Source organism: Canis lupus, chromosome 10, assembly GCF_011100685.1.
Source record: "Canis lupus familiaris isolate Mischka breed German Shepherd chromosome 10, alternate assembly UU_Cfam_GSD_1.0, whole genome shotgun sequence".
NCBI classification, from domain to species: domain Eukaryota; kingdom Metazoa; phylum Chordata; class Mammalia; order Carnivora; family Canidae; genus Canis; species Canis lupus.
Genome location: NC_049231.1, coordinates 11,763,038 through 11,786,494, shown reverse-complemented (window position 1 = coordinate 11,786,494; position 23,457 = coordinate 11,763,038). Strand labels below are relative to the sequence as shown.

The following is a 23,457-nucleotide window of genomic DNA, read 5'->3' as shown; positions in this document are numbered from 1 at the left end:
GATTGCATTGTTTAGTTTGGCCTCTCTTGCTTTTGCCCTTTGCCACGAGTGTGGCATGTGCCAGATAGTGGCTGTTTCTTCAGCTTAGGGCTCAAATTAGAATATGCTTGAATCAGACATAGCTGGCTCGCAGCCTAGAGTGGAGCTGTAATCAATCTGCCACCCATATGTATATAACAAGAGCAAGAAATAAATGTTACTCTAATCCACTGAGATTTGGGGGTTGTTTGTTACTTAAACAACATTGACTAATAAAACTCCCTTTAAATTCTCCTGAATGCCTGGTTCATACGTCCTGTTGCCAACGGGGCACCTCCACTTGAATGTCGATAAGGCAATTGAAACTCAAGAAATCCAAAAGTGAGCTCCTAATCTTCTCTACCAAAACTTCTTGAAGTGTTTTCATTATTAACTAATAAAAACTCCTAGGAGTTTTTACTAGTTAATAATAACCTTCTAGGATTAAAAAAAAAAAAACTAAAGTCATCCATGATTTCTCACTTTTGCTTATATTCCATGACCAATTTATCAACAAATCTTATTAGTTCTACTTTTAAAATAGATTTAGATTCTGAAAACTTCTCACCACCTTTACTGGTACCACCTTAGCCCATGCTATTACCATTCTTGTCTGTTTACTGTTATCGTCATACCAATCCCCACCAAAGGGTTGGTTACCCTTTCTCCATCCACAGTCTCAGGTCCTAAGCATCACTTGAGAAAGTTCTTCTAGAGTAGAAAAACAAAAATTAATCAATAACTACCCAACAAACACTATCCAACCTCATCTGGGTCACAGTTACTCATAAGATATCTTTCAATTTTTTCTCATCACTTTTTACCACCTCGGTATCACCTCAGCACAAGCACCATGATCTTCCACCTAGATTATTTTTTTTAAAGATTTATTTATTTATTTATCATAGACATAGATAGAGAGATTGGCAGAGATACAGGCAGAGGGAGAAGCAGGCTCCATGCCAGGAGCCCGACGTGGGACTCGATCCTGGGACTCCAGGATTGCACCCTGGGCCAAAGGCAGGCCCTAAACCACTGAGCCACCCAGGGATCCCCCACCTAGATTATTTTGAAAGCCACTCACTTTTCTTCCGCTGGTGCACCCTACAGTGGGCCTTTTAAAAAACAGTCAGTCGGGGTACTTGACTGGCTGAGCACACAACCCTTGACCTCGGGTTTGTGAGTTTGAGCCCCACATTGGGTGTAGAGTACTCGAAAGAAATAAAATCTTTAAATAAACGGTCAGATTGTGTCACTTCTTTGCTCAAATCTTTCCCTTTCTCAAATGGCTTATCACCTCACTAAGAGGAAAAAGTCAAGTCCTTGCAATGGTCTATGACATCTTTTACATTCTGCACACGCACCTTTCCCACCTTACAGCTCAAACCTCATCTCTTGTGACTCATATTCCTCATTCGCCTTTGGCCACGCTGGCCGCCTTGCTGTTCCCTGCCCAGACCACTGATGCTCCAACTTCAAGGCCCTTGCATTTGCTCTTCTCTCTAAGATGCTCTTCCACCAAATACCTCAGAGGTCACTTTCCCTACCCTCCTCAGGTTTTACTCAAATGTCAGTCTCTCAGTGAAGCCTTCCTTGACCACCCTATTTTAAGCTGTAGCCTTTCCCCACAACCCCCATCCCTCTTCCCTGCTTCATTTCTGCCTATAGCATTTATAACAGGGTATGTAAAATCTAACATACATAAACTTGGCTTTTTTATTGTGTTTATTGTTTCTCTCCCTACACTACAATGTGTGCCTTGTGAATTATGAGGTTTTTTGGATCTGCCTTTTTTTTTTTTTTTTGGATCTGTCTTGTTCACTGCTCTATCCTCTAAGTGCACCATGTGCTCAATAAATATTCATTGATAGAATCAGTGTAACTAACAATGGGTAATATCCAGAATGTATAAAGTGCTCTCACATGTCAGAGGAAATATAAAAACGACCAACTGAGGGACATCTGGGTGGCTCAGTCAGTTGGGCATCTGACTCTGGATTTCAGCTCAGGTTGTGATCTTAGGGACATGAGATTGAGCCCCGCATGGGGCTCTGTGCTGGGTGTGGAGCCTGCTTAGAGTTCTCTCTCTCTCTCCCTCTCCCTCTGTCCCTCCTCTCCACTCTCTCTCTCGGGCACTCTCTCTCTCTCTCAAAAAAAAGAAATCCCACAAAAAACAACCAACTGAAATGTTGACCAATGATATGAACAATGACCTCACAGAAGAACACATAATCAATAAACATAAGAAAAGGGACCCAACCTCAAGGGATCAGTGAGTTAAACAGGGTCAGATATCTTTTCCTAACCATCAGACTGCCAAAAATTTTATAAGCCTTACAATACCAAGCATTGGTAAGGATGAGGAGCATCAGAAACTCTCACGCACCTGCTAGTACAACTTCGGAGATTTGAAAATACCTAGTAAATACTGGAAACACACATACCCATTAGCCAGCAGTTGCAGTCCTAGATATAAAGCCAAGAAGTCTGTGCTAACAAGTCTTTTTATGAGTGACATGTAAGAGATTTTTCATGTCAGCATTGTTAACAATGGCCCTAAACTAGAGACTCAAATGTCCATTAATAGAAGGATAAATACATAAATTTGGTACACACAAGCCATGGAGCAGTTTATAGCAATGAAAATGAGTGAACTAGAGCCAAACAAGAACATGAAGACCAGATTCCTGACCCACAGAAACTGTGAGATAATATTTGTTGTTTGTGAGATGTTCATTGTTACCCGCCATTAAGTTTAGAGTGACGTGGTATACAGAAATGAGGAGGTAATACAAAAATGGTAGTATCGGCAGGGCTTACATTAAATTAAAGTGATTAATACTTGCACTCTGGTAGGCTGGTACATCTCACAAATCCTCCACGTGAGGACATAGCCTAGCCTATCACTCAGACGTGTCTATGGAACAGTTTGAGAATCATCTAGTAGATCTGAAAAGGTTGCTATTTCTTTTTCTCCCAAAACTCTAATAAAAATGAGAATTTGAAAATTACAACCATTAAGTACAACAGAATGTAAAATGAGGCAAGAGAAGATGAGAGGTATTAACAGAATCTTCACAGATGAAAGGCATATGGAGAAGCAGTGACTGTTGGCCTTTACCTTCTCTGCAACGTGCCCAGGGAGGGGAGCCTATGAGAACGATTCTCGTTGCTGCCGCAGAACCTGAGAAGTCTCAGGTATACCCCCTTTTCTGCCGTTGCCCTATGGTGATAGGTGTCATGATAATCCATGATATCTACTGGTGTGCAGAGGCTGGTGGGAAAGTTAAAAAAAAAAAAAGCAGACTCTTTTATATCTAGTCTTCAGGATATGAATTAGGTTCCAAAAATGAAATGCGCTTCCATTAGACCTGGAAAGTAGAAATTAGGTGCAAGCCATCTTCTTGCTCCTTTGACCGTTGCTTCTGGCCAGCATGGGTGTGGAGACAATGAGGTTTTCTGCTAAATTCTAGGTCCTAGATTCAAGAGATATAGCTGCAGCATGGCAATGGCGGCTTCATGAGCCTTGGGACACAGGCACTAAATTTATTCTGTTTCAGCCCCTGGAGGCCTAGCCTCGCCTTCTTTCCAAGCTCTTCCAATGAATTTGGGAGCTCATTAGTTGAATTAAATCTTTCTGATGAAAAAAAAAAATCTAGATTGGTTTCGGTTTTATCTAATGAACCATGACTGATACACTACTCATTCTTACAGAATAAAGGATGTTTACAATCGGCAGATTTGCCAAAAATAGTACTAAAATATCACTCTATGGATTATTTGCTGATTGCAAGTGTAATTTAACAGTGGGGAGATCTGGCTGTGGCCTCCTTAACTCAGTAATAAATGTTAGCATCACTAAAAGTGAGACAGTCAGAAGTAGTGTGTCTAAAATGTGACGCAATATAAAGTACATAACAGGGCAGCCCGGGTGGCTCAGCGGTTTAGCGCTGCCTTCAGCCCAGGGTGTGGTCCTGGAGACCCGGGATCGAGTCCCACATTCGGCTCCCTGTATGGAGCCTGCTTTTCCCTCTGCTGTGTCTCTGCCTCTTTCTCTGTGTATATCATAAATAAATAAATAAAATCTTAAAAAAAATAAAGTACATAACATAAGCTACGAATATTCCTGACAAAAATGTTTAACTTAAATTGAAATCAGCCTTTATATTCCATCTCCAGTTTACAGGAAATAAAGGGGTAGATGAACATGTTAAATGACACCAAAAAGGAAACAAGACAAATCCAGAAGGTGGGACAAAGCTAGGGACAAGGGGCCCAACCCAACAATTCAATGGCATAAAAAAGAGGGTGGGGAGTACTACTGAAATCAAAAGATAATTAAGCCATACAACAACCTGAGCAATGTGTGGTTTTTATTTGAATCCTGGCTTGAAAAAAAGGCTGTAAAACACATTTTTTGAAACCATTGGGAAAATATGAATATGGTCTGTTATATAATATGAAGGCATTATTATTAGTTTTGCTAATTATGATAATGATATTGGGTTTTTAAAAATATTTTATTTATTTATTCATGAGAGACACAAAGAGAGGCAGAGACACAGGCAGAGGGAGAAGCAGGCTCCATGCAGGGACCCTGACGCGGGACTCGATCCCAGGACTCTGGGGTCACACCCTGAGCTGAAGGCAGGCGCTCAACCACTGAGCCCCCAGGCATCCCTGATATTGTTTTTAAGGGATGCATTTTAAAGTATGTAGGAATGAAATGTCATGATGTCTATAATTTAATTTAAAATATTTCATGAAAAGAAAGATGAAGAAGACATGGCCAATTGTTCAATCGAGGTGCAAGTATATTGGTAGCTATTATGATACTCTTCTTTTTTATATTTTAAGATTTTATTTTTAGGTAATATCTACACCCAACATGGGGCTTGAACTTACAACCCTGAGATCAAGAGTCACATTTTCTTCTGACTGAGTCAGCCGAGCACCCCTCTACCTTTCTTTATATTTGAAAATCATAATAAAACTAAAAATAAATTAGAGGTAGAAATAAAGAAAATGATGAAGTTGTAGCTTGGGGGAGTAACTGAGTCAAGGTCGCTTTTACTGTGGACATGTTTGTAAGCTGAAGGGGAGGAGGCAATCCAGACAGAGGGAGGAACTGATGGAGTGAAGTCAAGAAGGGGGATAGAATGGATTGTAGGGTATGTGAAGAGTTTAGGCCCACAAGGGAAGACCAGCACCTATTCCTCTGAGACGAGGACAAAAAATAATGAGTAACGAGATGAAAGCGTTCTAAAGTGGAGACAGCCAATGGGAATAGGCTTCCACTGGAGGAAGGCTCAGGATAGACCAAGGCTGGTCAATGAGGGTGTGGGGACTTGAGGAGAATGAGAAAGTTCTGGAGGTGATGCTGGGTAAATTCTGTAGAGATGCAGCCCTGAAGAGAGTTGTTACCCAGATGAAGTTAGACAGTATCCATTTATAAATGAGACAAATTGGCGTGGTTTTATGATTTCCCTCAGGCATGCTCATCAACCTGGGAATGGAAGAAAAAGCAGAGAATCCTAGATTTGCCCTAAAGTGGAGGAAGGGAAAGTGTGACAATCCCACAAGTCAAATAGGTGAGTGTGGGTGCTTTTAGGTTTTTAGTAAGGCCAAACATAACTGGCTGCATTGGAAGCCCCCCCCCACCTCGTATGGAGCTTTGAGTGAGACTGGAAGAGTGTTAGTATGTGAGGACGAGAAAGGTGGAAAGGGATAGGAAATCATGTTTGCCGTCAAGGATGGTGTAAGAGGAGTAAAGATGTGGGGCAAGTAGAGGGAATTAAAAGTTGTAGTCAAGACAGAGAGCACAGTGGGGAGAAGTTTGGAGATTCTCAAACTCCCAGTGGTGTTGAGGTTCCATGTATGGCCACCCAGACGTGTAACTGAGTAGAAAATTAGTCAGCCAAGGTAGTAGATGACAATGAACGTGGGTGTAGTAGGCGGCCCCTGAGACAGCCCCTGAAGACCCCCGCCTGTTGCTCATGCCTTGGTCTAACTCTCTCCCTTTGACTGTAGCCTGGACCTACGGACTTACTTTTAACAAATAAAGTAAGGCAAAAAATAATGGGCTATCCCTTCTGAGATTTGGTCACAAAGACTCTGGCTTCCGTCCTACTTGCCCTCCCTTGCTTTTTCATTTGTTTGTTGTATGTGAAGCCAGCTGCCTGTGCTGTGAGCGGCCCGGTGGAGAGGTCAACCAGGCAAGGAACTCAGGAAGGCCTCTATCCAACGGCCCGTGGAGACATGAGTCCCCCGACGGCCACATGAGTGAGCTTGGAGTGACTCCTCCGCAGCCAAGCCTGGGAGGACTGAAGTCCAGCTGACACATCATTGCACCCCATGTGAGTTCCTGAGCAGAGCGTCCAGAATGAGTCTTGCCCAGGGGTGCTCGGGTGGCTCAGCCAGTTAAGCATCCCACTTTAGGTTTCCCCCCCGGGTCATGATGTCAGGGTCATAAGATCCAGGCCCACGTCTGGCTTTGTGCCGGGCAAGAAGCTTGCTTGGGATTCTCTCCCCTCTGCCTCTGCTCCTCCTCCTCTACCCCAGAGATTCTCTCTTTACCCAGCTCTCTCTCTTAAAAGAAAGAAAAGAAAATTAAAAATTCTTGCCCAGATTCCTGATGCCCAGTAACTGTGAGAGAGTAAGCATTGCTTCAAGCCGATAAATTGAGGTGATTTTATATGCAACCATAGAGAACTAGTACGGTGGATGCTGATATCTTAAGAGTGACAGGAGACAAGAGAGCAAGGAACCTACAGATTTAAAGCGGAGCTTCTGTCTCTGTGGGTCTCTCATGAACAAATAAAAAAAATAAAATCTTTAAAAAAAATAAAAATAATACAGCAGAGCTTCTCCAGGGCTGGCATGCATACAAGTCACTTGCGGTCCATGTTAGAATTCAGACTGATTCAGCATTTCTGGGCCTTGAGGTGGGTAAAGTGGGGGGAGGGGGCGGTTCAGAGAATCCAAATCAATGTGCTTGTGGAAGGGGTCACATTGGTCAGCAAAGTAAGGAGGCAGAGTAAGGCGGGCATAAGCCGGGTGCAGGGTGAGGCTAGGGAATCAGGATGGAAGGATCAGATGAGCAGGTGGGTGGGGGTGAGAGCACCAAGGCCCGAGTGTTCCTAAGGCTGGCTTTTGGGGGTATAACGTTTGGACAGGTCATAGTCCGGGAATAGGATTCTCTCTCTCTCTCTCTTTCTCTCTATCTCTGGATTGATGGATGTCTCCCTGCCTCTATTTAACAAAAACTGACCCTGGCAGGCCAGGCCAGGCGGTTAGAGCAGGTGGAGAAAGAGCCGGTTGGGTCAGCGGCCCTGTTGGGGCACCCCCAGGTGCTGGGCGGTGAGCAGCCCCGCGGAGGAGTGAGTCCCCGGGCCTGATGGGGACAGCGGGCGACACAGGCGCGGCCCAGAGCCACCAGGGCCGAGGGGGCTGTGACAGCTGGAAAGTAAAGGTAGCCCGCCCGGAGGCCGTGGTTTGTCGCAAGGACTGGGGGGGGGGGGGGGGGGGGGGGTAGAGAAAGGGGTCGTGCGCTGGGGCCCGCAGGGGGGCACACGCCGAAAGGCCTTGGGGGTCTCTGGGCGGATGGGGGTGGGGAGGCTCCCAGGACCCCGGCGCTCGGCCTCCGACCTGGGCTTGGTCTCACCTGCGGGAGCAGAACTTGCAGACTGTCCAACAGGAATATTGCCCCCCGCCCCCCCATATTCCTCCTTGTAAGTGATGACCTTGATCTTCGGACACAAACCAGGGTCACATGAGTTTGGGGCGCGGCGGCCAGTGTTTCCAGGGCGGGGTCAGGCCAGGAGAAGGCGGGATTGAGCGAGGCCCATGTGCGAGGCCCGTAGCGGCCACGGGGGCAGGAGCGCTCAAACCCCCCGTCCCCCCCCACCGCCCTCGGGGTCATCGAGTCCGAGCGGGTCCCCCTCCCCGTCACTCCCCCCCCCCCCCGTCACTCCCCCACCCCCACCCGCCCTCGGGGTCATCGAGTCTGAGCGGGTCCCCCCCCCCCCCCCCCCCCCCCGACCTGCCCCGCCCCTCCCGGGCCTCGGCGTCATCCGGCCCCAGCGGGTCTCCCCTGGGTAGCGGGGAGGAGGACCTGCGCTTGCCCCGCCCTGTGCCACCCCCGCCCCCCCCTCTTCGCCCCCCCCCCCCCGACTGGCCAGACGCGGGGTGAGCACGGCCGAGTGCTCCGGTGTGCGTGGGGCACACGCAGCCCGCCCGGGGGGTCCCCGAAGTCGGGGCCGCCGACCCCCAAACTGGGCCGCACCTGCCCCGCGCGCCCCCTGCACAGGGAGGCCTTGAGGTTTTACCCGCCGCGTCTCGTTTTCTCTTCTCAGGATGAAATGCTGTGACGGTCCTCGGGGGACAAATGGGTTTTCCCACCGAAATAATGTGTATGTCGGGGCGCCTGGGGGCTCAGCGGGTGAGCATCTGCCTTCTGCCCAGGGCGTGACCCCGGGTCCTGGGATCGAGTCCCACACCGGGCTCCCTGCACGGAGCCTGCTTCTCCCTCTGCCTGGGTCTCTGCCTCTCGCTCTCTCTCTCTCTCTGTGTCTCTCTGTGTCTCTCTGTGTGAATAATTAAATACGATCTTTAAAAAAATAAACCAAAAAAACAAAAGGAAGAAAAAAGAACTGTGCGGGTCAGGCCTAAGCAGCAGCTGGGAGGCACATGGGGCGCCCCACCTTTCATGACCTCCCCGGCCTGCTCTTGGCACCTGCTCTTGGCGCCAGAGCGTGTGCACAGACCTGAAATCAGGCTGTTCCTCTTGCTGTTCATTAAACCTGTTGCGCATTGGGCACCTGTAGACACAGACCCTGAGCCCCACCCGTGCCTCGAGCCCGGGTAGGCCGCAGCCCTAGCGCCTAGAGCAGGTACAGAGTGGTCCAGCGGGTTGGGAGACAGGATTGGCTTAGCCTTGCCCTTCATGACTGGGTTTTGGTTTGTTCTCAGTTTTTAATGTCGTGGATAAAGCTGTTACAGACACCCTTGTACGAATTGGCTTCCCCCCTTTTTTAGGTTACTTCCTTGGAACATATTTCCCCCAGGATGGAGCCAATGGGTGAACAATGAGGAATCACTTAGGATTATAAGCAGAAAAAGGGCATGTCATATTTCCATCTTTATTCTTTGTAAAAATTTTATTTATTTATTCATGACAGACCCAGAAAGAGAGGCAGAGACACAGGCGGAGGGAGAAGCAGGCTCCATGCAGGGAGCCGGATGCGGGACTCAATCCCGGGACCCTGGGGTCACTGCCTGGGCCGGAGGCAGATGCTCAACGACAGAGCCACCCAAGTGCCCCATATTTTCATCTTTAAAATATCTGTCCAGTGAGGGTAATATGTATTCTGGGGTTCTTGTGAACACTCAGTGAGGTCAAGAAGGTGAAAGAAGAGTAAAGAAATGATGCAGACACGGATCTTTCTACTCAGGGTTCTCAAGAAGCGCACTTAGCAGAGTCTAACCCTACTTCACTACAGACCCCGGTGGCTTTCCCCGCACAATCACACACTCCGGGGTTTTCCTCGGGCTCTTATTCTGTGTCCGGATGCGGAGGACAAGGCAGTGCCGCGAGAAGCAGAGGACCCCAACAACCACCCACCAAAAACAGACGTGCCCTTGGTCTCGTGGCAAAGTACCTGTTTGGGGAACCCAGAGCAACCCCAGAAGCAGGAAGGTGGCCTGCTCTGAAGCGTGACAGCTTCGGTGACTTGGTGAAGAGAAAGGAGACACTGGGCAGCTGGGGTGGCCCAGCAGTTTAGGGCTGCCTTCAGCCCAGGGCCTGATCCTGGAGCCCCGGGATCGAGGCCCACGTCGGGCTCCCTCTGCCTGTGTCTCTTCTTCTCTCTCTCTTTCTCTCTCTCTCTCTGTGTCTCTCATGAATAAATAAATTAAAATCTTTAAAAAGATAAAAGAAAGGAGACATTGACTGGTCTAGACCCTGGCTTAGGGGCAGCTGCTCACATTTCTCTGCTCTCTTCATTTTATCCATTGCAATCCTCTTATACCGAAGTCCTGCTTTTGCTTCTCCCTCTGCCCATAGCCCTCCAGGTGCCCTGGCTTCCCCCCCTCGGGGCGGGTGTGCCGCCTGTAGAGGTGGCCTTGATGGTCTCCTCTGGCCCTTCGCGGCCCTGGGAGCAGGCGTTCCCCAGTGCTGCCCACTGTCTGGATGGCAAGGCCTGGTCTGGCTCCAACCTGAGGGTCTTGGTGCCCCAGTATTGTCACTATTGTCACACCATGACCCCCTGGTGTGTCGGGGTGGGGGGCACCGGGATCACCCTCCAGCGTGCTACAATGCCTGTTCCTGGCTCGGGGCCCACAGAATCAGAATCTCAGGAGGGATGCCTGAGGATGCTGGGCACTTCTGGTTGTTTGGGTAAAAGGCAAATGTGTACTCGACGCACGTGGCCACTGCTTCAGAGGAACACCCACTCCTACAAATCCCCATGCTCTTCACCTTCCCAGTTGTTACCTCTTACTCTTCAAGGTCCTGCTTTCTAAAACAGGCCAAGGCAGTCACGTCAGAGTCGCATCACAGACGACAGACTCAAATGACAGGACTGGCATCGGAGAGCCGTGCAAGGAAGAAGCCCTCGATCCCCCTGTTCCCAGTCCCTCCTCATCTGCGACCGGCCTGATCTCTACCATTGAGGCTGGCACTAAATGTGACGTTGGAAGACTGTCATAGGTAGAATTGAGTGTTCCCCCCCAAACTCGCATGGCCAAGTCCTCACTGCCAATACCTCAGCATGTGACCTTATTTGGAAATAGGGTCCTTACAGATACAATTTGTTAAGATGAGCTCATACAGGTGTAGGGTGAGCCTCTAATCCAATACGACTGGTGTCTATGAAAAGGGGAACCCTAGACACAGAGAGATGAGCTCACAGGAAGACACCGTGTGGACATAAAGCCTAAGGTGACGCATCTGTGAGGGAAGAATGCTGGAGACCACCAACCAGTCACCAGATGCCCGAGGAGAAGCCGGAACGATTCTCTCTCCCGGCCTCGGGAGGAGCCCACACTGCCGACACCCTGACTTCTCTCTTCTAGCTTCCAGCACGGGAGGCCACACGTTTCTGTTCTTAGGGCACTCGGTCTGTGGAATCTCAGCACGGCCACCAGGCCCCAGAGACCTTGGTTGTGTTCCCGGCACAGCCGTGGGGCCCTTGGGCTCCCACTCTAGCTCCTCCGACCTGGGCCATCTCAGCAGAAGGACAGAAAATACGTCGTGTTCAACAATGAGATCTGCGTGACGTGCCCGGGGAGCACTGACCGCTCATGGAACTGCCCTTCACCAAGTGGCCAACGGGCAACTGCTTTGGGGAGGCCATCAGCAAGAACAACCTGCACTGTGTGAAGACAGCGCCGGATATGGAGGGGCCTTCGGTGGGCCAGAGAGTGGGGTCAGGACAGAGGGGCTCCCAAGCTCCTGGCCAGGGCCAGCCGCCCCCCATACCAGCCCGCACCCCTTCTTGCCTGGTCAAGAACGTCGCTCCAGCCTTCTCCCCTTTCCTGACTACTCTATCTTGATGCCCTTCCTGTGCTGAGTCCTCGTCCCCACCCCACCCCAACTTGTTCCTTTGGCACGCTCAGAGGCTCAGGCCCGGACCTCTTCTCTATCCACACACGCTTCCTTAGTGATCTCATTCAGCCTTTGGCTTTGCACCCCATCTGTAGGCCAACAACTCCCACATCCATAACTCCAGCCCAGACGTTCTTCCCCCTGCCCTTCAGATCTGTACGGCCAACAACTTGCAGCCTTTCTCCATCTTGATGGTCATAGGTATCTAACTCATCTAACTCATATGGTTGTTTTTTTTTTTTTTCCTTTCTTACACACCATATCCAATCCATAGCAATTCCAATTGGCTCTACCCACAAATGCGACCCCAAATCTGATTACTTCTTCATCACTTCTGCTATTACGACCTACTTTATGCCGACATTGTCTCTTGTCTTGATAACAGAAGTTGCATTCTATCTGGTTTCCATCTTTCTACTCTTGCTCTCACACGCCCAGCTTGCGGCACAGCAGTCAAGGAGACCTGGTTACAACAGAAGAAAGAACATGTCACTCCTTGCTCAAAACCCTCTAATAGGGTCCCATATCATTCAGAATAGGAATCCTACAGTGTAAAAGTAGAGGTCGCTCCAGTGGTCTGCAGGTTCCTGTTACCTTTCCAGACTTCCACAATCCCCCCCCACCCCACCCCACTGCTCCAGCCACCCTGTCTTCCCGAGATTCTTCAAACATACCAAGCACTCCAGTGTTGCTGTTTCCCTTGTCTGGTGTGCTCTGACCCCAGATATCTACTTGGCCAGTCCTTTCACCTCCTTCAAGTCCTTCCTCAAGTGTTGCCTTCTCAACACGGCCTACCCTGACTATTCTATTTAAAATTGCAACCAGCCCCCAACAGTTTCAAGTCCTCTTATTTTTGCTCTTCATTCTTTTCCCATTCCACTGATAACCTAGCATACCCTATATAACTTACTTATTCATGATGTCTATTGCTAATTATCTATCTCTCCCTACTAGAATACCTGTTTCATGAGGGCACGAATCTTTGTTTTGCTCAATCTACTTCAATCTCCAAGAACAGTGCCTATCACTAGTAGGCATTCAATAAACATTTGTTGAATGAATGAAAGATTAAGAAAATAGGAATTTGTATTTCTCCTTAAAAAGGATTAGTCTTATTTTCTGGTGCAGATTCTCATCGTGAACTGAAAGCTAAAGGACTCATCTGTCAAGTTCCCAGTGAGTGGTTTGGCAATTATATCAACTCCAGGCAGGTCCTCTTAGGTCGATAGACACCTGAGGCTATTTATTTTATTGGTGCAAGCTTGGTGTGAGAGCATTTTGGTCCAGTTCACGAAAACAGCAGTGTTCTAACCAGCAGCTCCAATAAATCTTACACATTCTTGAGCCCATAAGTCCTGGCCTCTTGCCTCTCTACACATCCATTCATCCAACTAAGAAGAACGTCTTGTTGGAGCACACAGGAGCACTTGATCAGTAAGAGCAAGGGGAAGGAACACAATCTTCTTCCTTTTCTGCCCAGGGGACAAAACTTGAGAGCGACCAGCTCTTTGCTCAGTACATACAGAATGTGATGAGAAAAATCTTGCATCCCTTTCCACATACACTGGATGGCTTGCCCAATGTGCAGAGATAGATAAAGTAAACATGTGGAGCCATGCACGTCTTATTCCAAGGCAAGTTGTGTTTACCTCTGGGATGGCCAGTTAACCTATGGCCATCAAAGTCCATAGGGACTAGTAGGCCGAGAGACGATTCACCCAAAGGAGTACGCTGCCCATAATTTTCTGATTTCAATCTTCCCTTACTCCAGCCACTATACTAGCAGTCTCTCATAGCTGGGACCTATGGCTTATTAATTCATGAACTCTGAAGCCAGATTGTGTGGGTTGAGTCCCAGGATTAGCACATACCAGTTGTATGAGCTTGGACAAGTTATTTAACCTTCCTGTGCCTTGATCTTCTAGACTGTTAAATGAACATAATAACACGACCTGCCTCATGAGACTGTTGTGAGGATGAAATGAAATATATATATATTTTACATACACCACTTAGCACAACATCTGGCATGTGGGACGTTATGAATATATATACTATAAATGTATACTCATATGTGTGTATATATGTATGTGTGTGTGTGTTCTCATTTATGTAATTAGAAGTACGTTGTATCTTGGTGAGGCAACAGAAATCATCCGAGATTATCTTTCAGTGTAACCCCTGCATTAGAATCACGAATGAGCCAGTTGTTTGCTGAAAAGATCCTAACAGGGTATTAGGGAGAAGGGTTGAAGGCTAACCCCCAATGTGATTATATTTGGAGATAGGGCTTTTAGGAGTTAATAAGATTAAACCGAGGTCGTAAGGTTGGGGTCCTAATCTGATTGGATCGGTGGCTTTATAATAAGAGGAAGAGACAGATCTCCCTCTCCTTCTCCCTCTCCCACTCCCCTCTGTGCACCCACCGAGGAGAGACTATTTGATGACACAGCAAGAAGGCAGCCATCTGAAAGCCAGGAAGAGAACTCTCATCAAGAACTGAATTGGCCAGCACCTTGACCTTAGGTTTCCCAGCCTCCAGAAGCGTTAGAAATAAAGTTTTGTTGTTTAAGCCACCCAGCCTATAGTACTTTATTATGGAAGCCCGAGCAGAGTAGAACAAGTTGAAACAGGATGCGCGCCCAGATGCTCTCTAATAATGGGAGTTTGTTGCTAGGAGTCCTGGGGCACCGTGGGGTGTCCTCTGCTCCGTGGCAGCCTTCTTGGTCACAGAGCTTCCCAGACAGGAGTATCGCTAGGCTCGGGGAGATATCAAAAACTCAGCATAGATTGGGATATTGCCTACTCTTTGTTTAGTTAGGGTTTGTATTTCCTGGTTGAGTTGACTTGTCACCGTCTGATGCAGAGTGAGCCCCATCCGGTAGTTTGACACCAAACTCTTCTTGGCCTCCTTCTGACTAGCTCATTCCTGGGAAAGTTTGGTTCCAATCAGGTGTGGCTGGAGGAGTAGCAGTGGTTTCACATGATAAAAAATATAACAACTTTGTGCAGAACAAACCACGAAGGGCTTATTTCTCAGAAAGGGGCTGCGGGCCCAGAAGACCTTGAGAGCTTCAAGGGTCCCTCCCTGGTACAGAGTCTCACCCTTTCCATGACAGCACAGCCTGAAAACAGCAGTTTTGGGGTGGATTGTCCTATAATGCTCCTTGTGTTGGTTTTCTAGGGCTGCTGTAATGAAGCACCACGAGCTAGGCGGCTTAAAACAACACAAATGGATTCTCTCTCTGCTTGGGAAGCCAGAAGCCCAAGATCAAGGTGTCACGAGAGCCACGCTCCCTCTAAAGGATCTAAGGAAGACTTCTTGGCTCTTCAAACTTCTAGTGGCTTCAAGCATCCCTTTGCCTCTGTCAGCACAGCACCAATGTCTGCCTACCCTTCGTCTTCTTAGGGCTTCCTCTCTGTGCATTTCTTATAAGAACACCACCAGCCACTGGATTAAAAGCCATTGGAATCTAGGATAACCTCACCTTAGCTACATACGCAAAGATCCTATTTCCAAATAAGGTCATGTTCGGAGGTTCTGGGTAGACATGAATTTTGGGTAGGATCGAGGGACAGACACTATCGAACCTACCATATTGCCTTAGTTAAGATTCTTTAGTTGAAAAGTACAGAAAAACACACAAGCCATATTTACAAAAAAAAAAAAAAAAAAAAAAAGGATTTTATTTCTAGGACACAGGAGTGTTTTACATATAGAATCCCAGGCCAGTGAAGCAGACAGGTGGAGAGAAGAACCCAGAACTGTGCAGCTATCCGAAGTGCTCTCTCTCTCTCTCTCGCTCTCTCGCTCTCTCACTCTTATCTCTGCTCCCCGCTGCCCATCAGTTTCATTCTCTCTCTAGACAGGCTTTCTTCCCATCTCCCTGCTCTCAGCAGGCAGCAGATGACCCACCCATTGCTCCACAGTTTACACTTCTGTTCAAATAATCAGTTCAGATTGGATAGATTTGGTCCCAATTCTGAGTTCCCGGGATAATCCGATTGGCCTACCTCACATGACTTGCTCGAATCCTGGTCCAACCGTCGAGGGTCAGTGGGGGGGGTGATGCAGGAAATCCACCTGCGGGACGGGGAGGCACCTCAGAGTAAGATGCATCACTGTGAGCTGCGCGGGTGACCCCAAAAAGGCCTACACGTGTCTTGGGTTTCACAGCACTGAACAGGGAACACAGTGTTTCTGCGGATGATCTCGTCTGATTTGTGCAGATTCACCCACAGTAGGCGTCTCTGGCCTTGTGCCCATTTGACAGACGTGGAACCAGACCCGGCGAGAGGAGGTAAGTAGCCCAGGAAGACGGTCACTGCGAGACCAGACCCAACATCACGTCCTCTGACTCCCAGCCTGACGCTTCCACCTCGACACGCAGCTCAGAAACGTAGCAGCTCTGGGGCTTGTCTTGCTGCCCAGCGTCACTTAGGTTTGCTTTTATTATCCCAGTTTACGAACCTACTTTCCACGGTAACGTTTCGTGGCCTGAAGATTACAGCCATTCTACTCTTGTCTCATTTTTATTTTACTTATTTTTTCTTGTTTCATTTTTAAAAAAATAAAGATTTTATTTACTTATTCACGAGAGACACACACACACACAGAGAGAGACAGAGGGAGAAGCAGGTTCCCTGCAGGAGCCTGATGCGGGACACTATCCCAGGACCCTGGGGTCCCGCCCTGGGCCCAAGGCGGACCCTCAACTGCTGAGCCCCCGGGCGCCCCTACCCGTACCCTTCTTCCCACCTCGCATCACCCTTCTCGTCCAGTGCAGTGTCTGCACTATCCTGACCCCTTAACGTTTCCTCCCAGAAAGTTTTCACTGGGGTCAGGATATACTACAATAAAACAGGACATCATTTTCCTTTTACATATTTGAACTCAAACCCTCCTCCTTCACATTTTATTATTTCCTTCTTACCAACTCTGGCGGCCACTCAGTTCACAGCGTTTGGGGAGATGGGGCTGTTTGGGGCTCCCCCTTTGTAGTCCTTTTATTCCTTTCTTACGTTTTCTCTGATTCAGGCTCCTCCTTCTCATTTTTTCTTTTTCTTTTTTTACTCATTGGATTCCTCAAGCCCATGACCTCTCATAAATGACTTTGCCTCCTCTTTACCGAAACTCCATTAATTACCCAGGCTTTGCTTAATTCCCTTGAACTTTCTGTCTCTATCTTATATTCAGCTTCTTTCCATTATCTCAGGGAAAAATCATTCCTCTTCTCCTTAGAAATTAAAGTTTTCTCCCCAAAGCTGCCTGGAACCATTAGCCTCACACAATTCCTTCTTTCTGACAATTCTCTTTAGCTTTCATTTGTAGCTTCTCTTTTTCTTTTCCCCAGGGAAAGACAAGAATCCAAACCTTTGATAGGCCTTGCTGCCGTCTTCTGTCTTTGCAGCCCCCCCTTCTGGAATAAACACCACGTTTGTGTCGTGCTCCCCATCCGTCCCCTGTCCCTGGCACCCCTCTCCACTCCTCTGTTGAAACTGCACTTTTTGAAAACACCTGCCATTCCTCGCCTCACTTTGTTCATGTTTTCATTTAAGTAGCCAAGCCCCGTTAGGAGAGCCGCTTCAAGCTCTCGCCTGCTCATCCTCGCCACCTTCATCATTTCCGGGTCCTCTCTGGGTGATTCTTCTTCTGGTTACAGGTTACATGTTCCTGCTTCCTGACACAGTTAGTAAAATTTTCTTGGATGCTGGGACATTGTGGGTTTTACATTGTTGAGTGTCTGTGTGGGTTTTGCTGTCTTCCTTTAAGAACTATGTTTTGGGATGCTGGGCAGTAAGGGCCCTTGATCCTTTGGGGGCTTTGCTTTGCAGCCTTTTTAGGATGGACATAAAGTCAGCTTCATATTCCAGTAATAGTTCAGTACCATTACCGAAGCATGGCTTTTCCAGGGTTCTGTAGAATACTGCTGGTGGTCAAGGAGGACACCCCCACTCCCACCTCGCCCCATCACAACCTGAGCAGGCCCCGTGCAAGCCCACGAGCTGTATAGTTCGCAGCTCCCCAGCCTCTCTCTACCCAAACCGTGGAACTTCACTGCACCCAGCCAGGACTCCAAAGAAGCCCATGCGGACTTCTGGAACTCCTTTCCTAGGTGGCGTCCTTCTCTCTGCAGCTCTGGCCTGCAAACTTCCAGCAGCTTCAACCCTCCTGGATTCAGATCTTTGTCACCTCCACTTAGTAAGACTATTGTGTTTTACGTGGGACCCCCCCTTGCTCGTCCACGCAGGGCAGAGGCCTCCAGGCAGAAAGTCATGGCCTCTTAGAGGGAGGCCCTCTTCAAGGGATTGCAGTCCCAGTCCCACGCTACCTGTCGGCCAAAGTCCAAAAAACAGTTGTCTCCTGTATGTTGTCCAGTTTCCCAGTTGTTCAAGGTTAATCCCAGGTGCAGTTATTCAATCGTGGTCAGGAGATGGAGGGTCGGAAACTGCTTTTTTGAAGGAGAGCGGTGATTGCTTCCAAGTCATTGCGAGGGCCTTTCCTTAGTGTCCTGAGGTGGTGGCAACATTCGGGGGGCACCTTAGGCCGTGCCCTGCCTGTCTGCCCTCACCTGCTCCCCTCCAGAGGGCCCGGTGATTAGCTGAGCTCAGTGATAAAGCAGGTGGGAGTCGAGGCCGGCAATTTCCAGTTTGACCAGGGAACGCAGCTGGGAGTGGGCAGGTGGCCGTCTCTGGACAGGTCAGCGCAGTTAGCATTTGACAAACATTTGCTGCTTGATTTTGGGCCCTCTGTGCCCTCATCCATTAGTTGGGTGGCTGAGAGTTGAGTGTGTTTAATATGTACATATTTTAGTATTAATGCTATTATTTTCCAATCTCAGCTAGGGGAGTTCTGAAGGCTTTTCTATTCTTAAGAATGTATGCTTAGGGGAAAAAAAAAAAAGAATGAATGCTTGAGTGATTTGAAATTCAAATTACCAAGAATGTAATCTTTGCCAGATTTATTGTATTCCTTTTTTTTTTTTTTCTCGATAGGTCTCTTTCAACTTATGTATAATTCCTTTGTCGGGTTCTTCCGGAGCCGACCCAGTGTTTATTCTTTTTTCCTTTGTATCTGTGTTTCTGTTCTGGGTGGCTTAGCAATATGCTAAAATTTTCAGACTTTGTTATCTCAGATAAAATTACGTAGGTTAATATCTTTTATTGTAAATTATGTTTTCCATTTACTTTGGCTAATGATTCCAGACCCCTACAGTTACATCCATAAATTCAGGATGATTATGCTGCCACTGAGATTGAAGCCTCATTTTTCCCCTGAGGATATTGCCATTAATTATACATAACTCCTCCGTGTATTCAGTATAAAACACATTAAACTGTGTCAAAAAAGATGTCTGTGATAAACAGAATAATGATTAAAAAATAATCTAGTCTTCCACATTTGTCAAAAGAAAATAGCTCAGATACTCTGATCACTTGCTGTAGTTTTTGTTGATAGTGGACGGCATTAAGGTAAACATTAAGCAAAAGTTTTTTGTTTTTTTTGTTTTTTTTTTTTTACATTAAGCAAAAGTTAATTATGTATCTTTCAATTATTCTTCCAACTTTCAAGAAACTTGTCAACACAAGCTTGATGCCTTGAGACATAAATGCCACTTTAAAGGAGTGATTATCAAGCTCAAACTGACAACTCTGTGTTTAAAATCAAGGACAATTAAATATTTGTTTATCACAGGCATTAACGTGATGCCCTGTAGGCTTTGTTTCCCGTCCTTTTAAGAATGTCTACAAAAAAAAAAAAAAAAAAATGTCTACAAAACGGACAGACTAATTTTTAAGAAATGCCTCTCACGGATAATGGTTTCCTTAAAAAGGGGTTTTAAGACTCCTGTGCTGTTTGGCGCCCCTGGCTGCCTGGGTGTGCAGGAGGATCCGCCGATGTGGCATTCACACATACACAGTATGGTTTAGAGATGCGATATGAAAATTATACTGAATAATAGAATCTTTGTCTTAGGCTAAAAAACAACAGTCGAGGCAAGGGTATATGCTAATACAACCAGAAAGAAGGAGATGAAATCCCGGAGCAGGAGGAGTGAGCAGAGAGTCAGGGACAGAGGAACAGGACCTACAAAGTGGGTACATCGGGGGATTGGCTATGGCTCCATGAGAATCGTGGTGAGTTGCTGGTTGTGCCATGTGCGATCCTGGCGCCCAGGGTGCTCCATCAGGGAGGAAGGGAGAAGGGTTAATGTCCCGGCTCCTCTTCACCTCCTGGCTTTCTTTGGTCAGAGTGGACCCGACGGGGTTCGGAGCCCCTTGCAGTCCTGGGCCACGTAACCCAAGGCCCTGCTGGGCAGCCCCTGGGGAGCCAGAGCCTGCGTGAGGCCCAGCATTACCCTGCGTCTGGAGGTGGTGGGAGCAGTTGGGGCTCCAGGGTCAGGGTGGGCTGGCTGGACGCTCTTGCTGGGTTGATGGAGGCCGTGCCTGGGACGCTCCCACGCAGGGACGTAAGCACCGTCAGGGCTCTGTGCCAGTGAGCGGCGTGAGGTCAGTGAGGCAAATCCGGGGAAACATAGGAAAGAGGGCCAGGACTCTCTACTGGTATGTATGTATGTATGTATGTATGTATGTATGTATGTATGTATGTATTTATAAAATTTATTTATTTATCCATGTGCAACACAGAGAAAGACAGAGACCCAGGCAGAGGGAGAAGCAGCCTCCATGCAGGGAGCCCGATGTGGGACTCGATCCCGTGTCTCCAGGCTGCAGGCGGCGCCAAACCGCTGCGCCACCGGGGCTGCCCTCTCTACTGGTATTTAGAGCCTGTACCTCAAAGTTCCGCTTCCAACACATTTCTTGAGCATCTTCTATTTGCCAGCCTTTGTGCCAGGGTCACACAGATGAAGAAAACAAGACCCTTGGCGTCATGATTAACTATAGCTTCATATAATGCCAAGACACCGGGACTTGATTTTTCTTTTAATTAATTTATTTACGTAAGTCATCTCTACATGGTCCACAGGTGGTCTCAACACCACATTACTTTCTCGAGTCGTGCCCTTGGAATGGCGAGCACAAAGGTATGCTCCAAGGACGGGGAAGACGGCGAGAAGACCTGACCGCGTGGCCCTGGTGCGTGGGCTAGCCGGGGGTCACATCCTCTCGACGAGCTCTTCCAACACCAAGAGCCCAGGGTCTCCCTTGGGTTCTTCCATCTTCAACCTGTTGCCTTCATCCTTAGACTCCTTGCCTCATAACCTCCAAACGATTTCTACAGCTTCCCAGGACGTTCAGAAGGACAGGAAGAAAGGGGACAAGGGAGGCCCTCCTCTCAGGTACTGCCGGCTGACCACAGCCTACTTTCCCAGAGGCTACGGGTGCAGCCTCTTCTACCCCAGGACCCTGAAGTGGGCCGCACGTCCCAGCCCTGGATCAATCAGTGGATAAACAGATTAAGATTGTCGCCATTAACTCCACTCAGCGGAGACAGTCGTCTGTGGCTGGGTACGTAACTGCCCAGCAAATCCGGCCTCCTCCTCCACCCTCTTGGTTCTAGTCGGTGTGTTCTTTCTAACAAACTGATGAGGTCACTCCAGGCTTGAACTCTTTCTATGGGTTTTCCTTGTCCGTAGGGCAAGTCCCAGTCCCATGAGCGTTCGTGTTTCTTCATGTTAACTCTTCCATTTCACCCTCTCTGCCAAGGGCACTCCGTTTCAGACGCAGGGAATTAGCTGGAATCCCAGACTGCACCACGCCTGCCGTTGCCTCTAATGTCTTGGATGTAGTGTCTCTTCTGACTTTCACCATTGCCTTCGTAGCGACTGCAATTTCTTTTTCTTTATTAAGTGTTTATTTTAATTCCAGTGTTGTTAGCACAGAGTGCTATAGCAGTTCCGGGTGCCGCCGTAGTGATCTAACAACCCATACCTCACCCAGGGCTTAGCACAGGGCACCTTAGGGATGCCGGGGTGGCTCAGCGGTTGAGCGTCCACCTTCGGCCCAGGCCCTGATCCTGCAGACCCGGGATCGAGTCCCATGTTGGGCTCCCTGCATGGAGCCTGCTTCTCCCTCTGCCTGTGTCTGTGCCTCTCTCTCGTGAATAAATAAAATCTTTAAAGAACAAAAAACAAGTGCTCCCCTTAGTCCCCATCACCTGTTTCACCCATGCCTCCCACCCACCTACCCTCTGGTAACCACCAGTTCATTCTCTATTACAACTTATTTTTCAAACATAAACGTAAATCCTCTCTCCTCAGAAAGCCTTCTGGGATTTTTCTCTTTTTCCCAAAGCACCCTGTTTGCACCCCCCTGTGACATTTACAGTCTGTGATGATTACTTATTTCTTCATCTAGCCCCTTAACTTGACTGCAAGTCCCTGGCTGCCCAGAACGCAGGAGCCACTTAAAAAGTACCGATTAAAGGTAAAATCCAAAAATAAATAAATAAATTAATTAATTAAATTAATTGATTAATTAATTTAATTAATTAATTAAAATCCCTATAGATGTATGCTATCAACCTCAATCACATCTTTGTTTGATTTGTCACTTGTTGAACCCTAACCCTGGGGACGACTGCAAACACTCCCACCCTCCCACGGCCCAGGGGCTGTCCTCGCCTCCCTCTTCCTCAGCAGGAAATCTCAATGCCTACCTCTTGGAGTTCACTGATGACATTCAGTTCAAAGTCCTTAATCTTCCCTTATTTACCCCAAATCTCATTCCTGGTATTTAACACTTCTCTCTTACCCTCTTCATCCTCATCTGTGAAAGGAAAAGGTATCTCTTCTTCCTATGGATCTCATGACCTCCCCCTCCTCCCTTGGACCTCTCCTTCTGGAATTTTCCATCCACTCTCTGATACCTGCTACCACTCCAGGCTCTAAAACACCCAGCAGACCAGGGCACCTGGGTGGCTCAGTTGGCTGAGCATCTGCCTTGGCCCAGGTCGAGATCCCAGGGTTGTGGGATCAAGTCCTGCATCGGGCTCTCCCTGCAGGGAGCCCGCTTCTCCCTCTGCCTGTGTCTCTGCCTCTCTCCCTGGGTCTCTCATGAATGAATAAATAAAATCTTAAAAAAAGAAAAAGAAAAACACTGAGCAGACTGGTTATATCTCAGAAGATTGCTCTCCTCTCATCAAACCTAGTGGAGGGCGCTAGTACTAGTGACTCAAATACCAGGTACACCATAGAGACGTGCTTCATTTGACTCTCACAATATTATTAAGATCAGAAAATTTCACTTAAATATAAGAATTTCAGTTTTCTCTCTGAAGGTCAGATAGCTGGCTGTCCCGGGCCACCCTTTCCCCACAGCAACAATGGTCTGGGCATGGCCACTACCTCGGGTGGGACATGTGGTCACCAGGTCATCGCATCTCTTTGCTTACTTCTGTTCCCTCTCTGGTCCTTATAAACACTTGGAGTTACAATACCCTGCTAGACTTTTGGTTTTCTTCCTATCTTTCACCTGGAGGTGCCCTCTTGAGAGTTGCCAATAATTTTCCAGCTATCAGGTCCACGGGTGCTTCCTCCCTCCTCATTGTGAGTGAACTCTCTGCATCTATCGCCGCTCTAGAAACCACACCCAGCTTGGCTTCCTTAGCCCCTTACCTTCCTGTTCTCTTAGATCCCTAATACTGGAGGGTTTTTCGGGCTGTTTTCCTCCTGCCCCTAAATGAGACCTTTCCCTGGAATTTTCTATCTAAGACCCCACTCACCAACATGGACTCACTGAGTCATGTGGTTTTTGCCACTCATCCCTTCACGTGAAGAGCTTCCAGATTTCTCTGGCTCTAAATGTATCTTCCTGTCTTCCCCCTGTCCTTTTCACACATCTCCCATGATCTGCTGGAAATACCCTCCAGG

At 47.9% G+C, this 23,457-nt stretch overlaps 1 protein-coding gene and 1 long non-coding RNA gene across 6 annotated transcripts in view; one reads left to right on the top strand and one right to left on the bottom strand.

Annotated features, from left to right (window-relative positions):
• Positions 1–23,457, bottom strand: part of YEATS4 (YEATS domain containing 4) — a 76,252-nt gene that overhangs the window by 14,147 nt on the left and 38,648 nt on the right. For all 5 annotated transcript variants that reach the window (XR_005365398.1, XR_005365402.1, XR_005365400.1 and 2 more), the window contains one exon: positions 11,975–12,086. The gene's annotated coding sequence lies outside the window, so the exon portion shown is untranslated. The remainder of the gene's footprint in view (positions 1–11,974; positions 12,087–23,457) is intronic.
• LOC119873590 lies at positions 7,163–15,114 on the top strand. Its single transcript, XR_005365403.1, has 3 exons — positions 7,163–7,489; positions 8,373–8,458; positions 14,808–15,114. It is a non-coding gene; the product is annotated as an uncharacterized LOC119873590 (long non-coding RNA).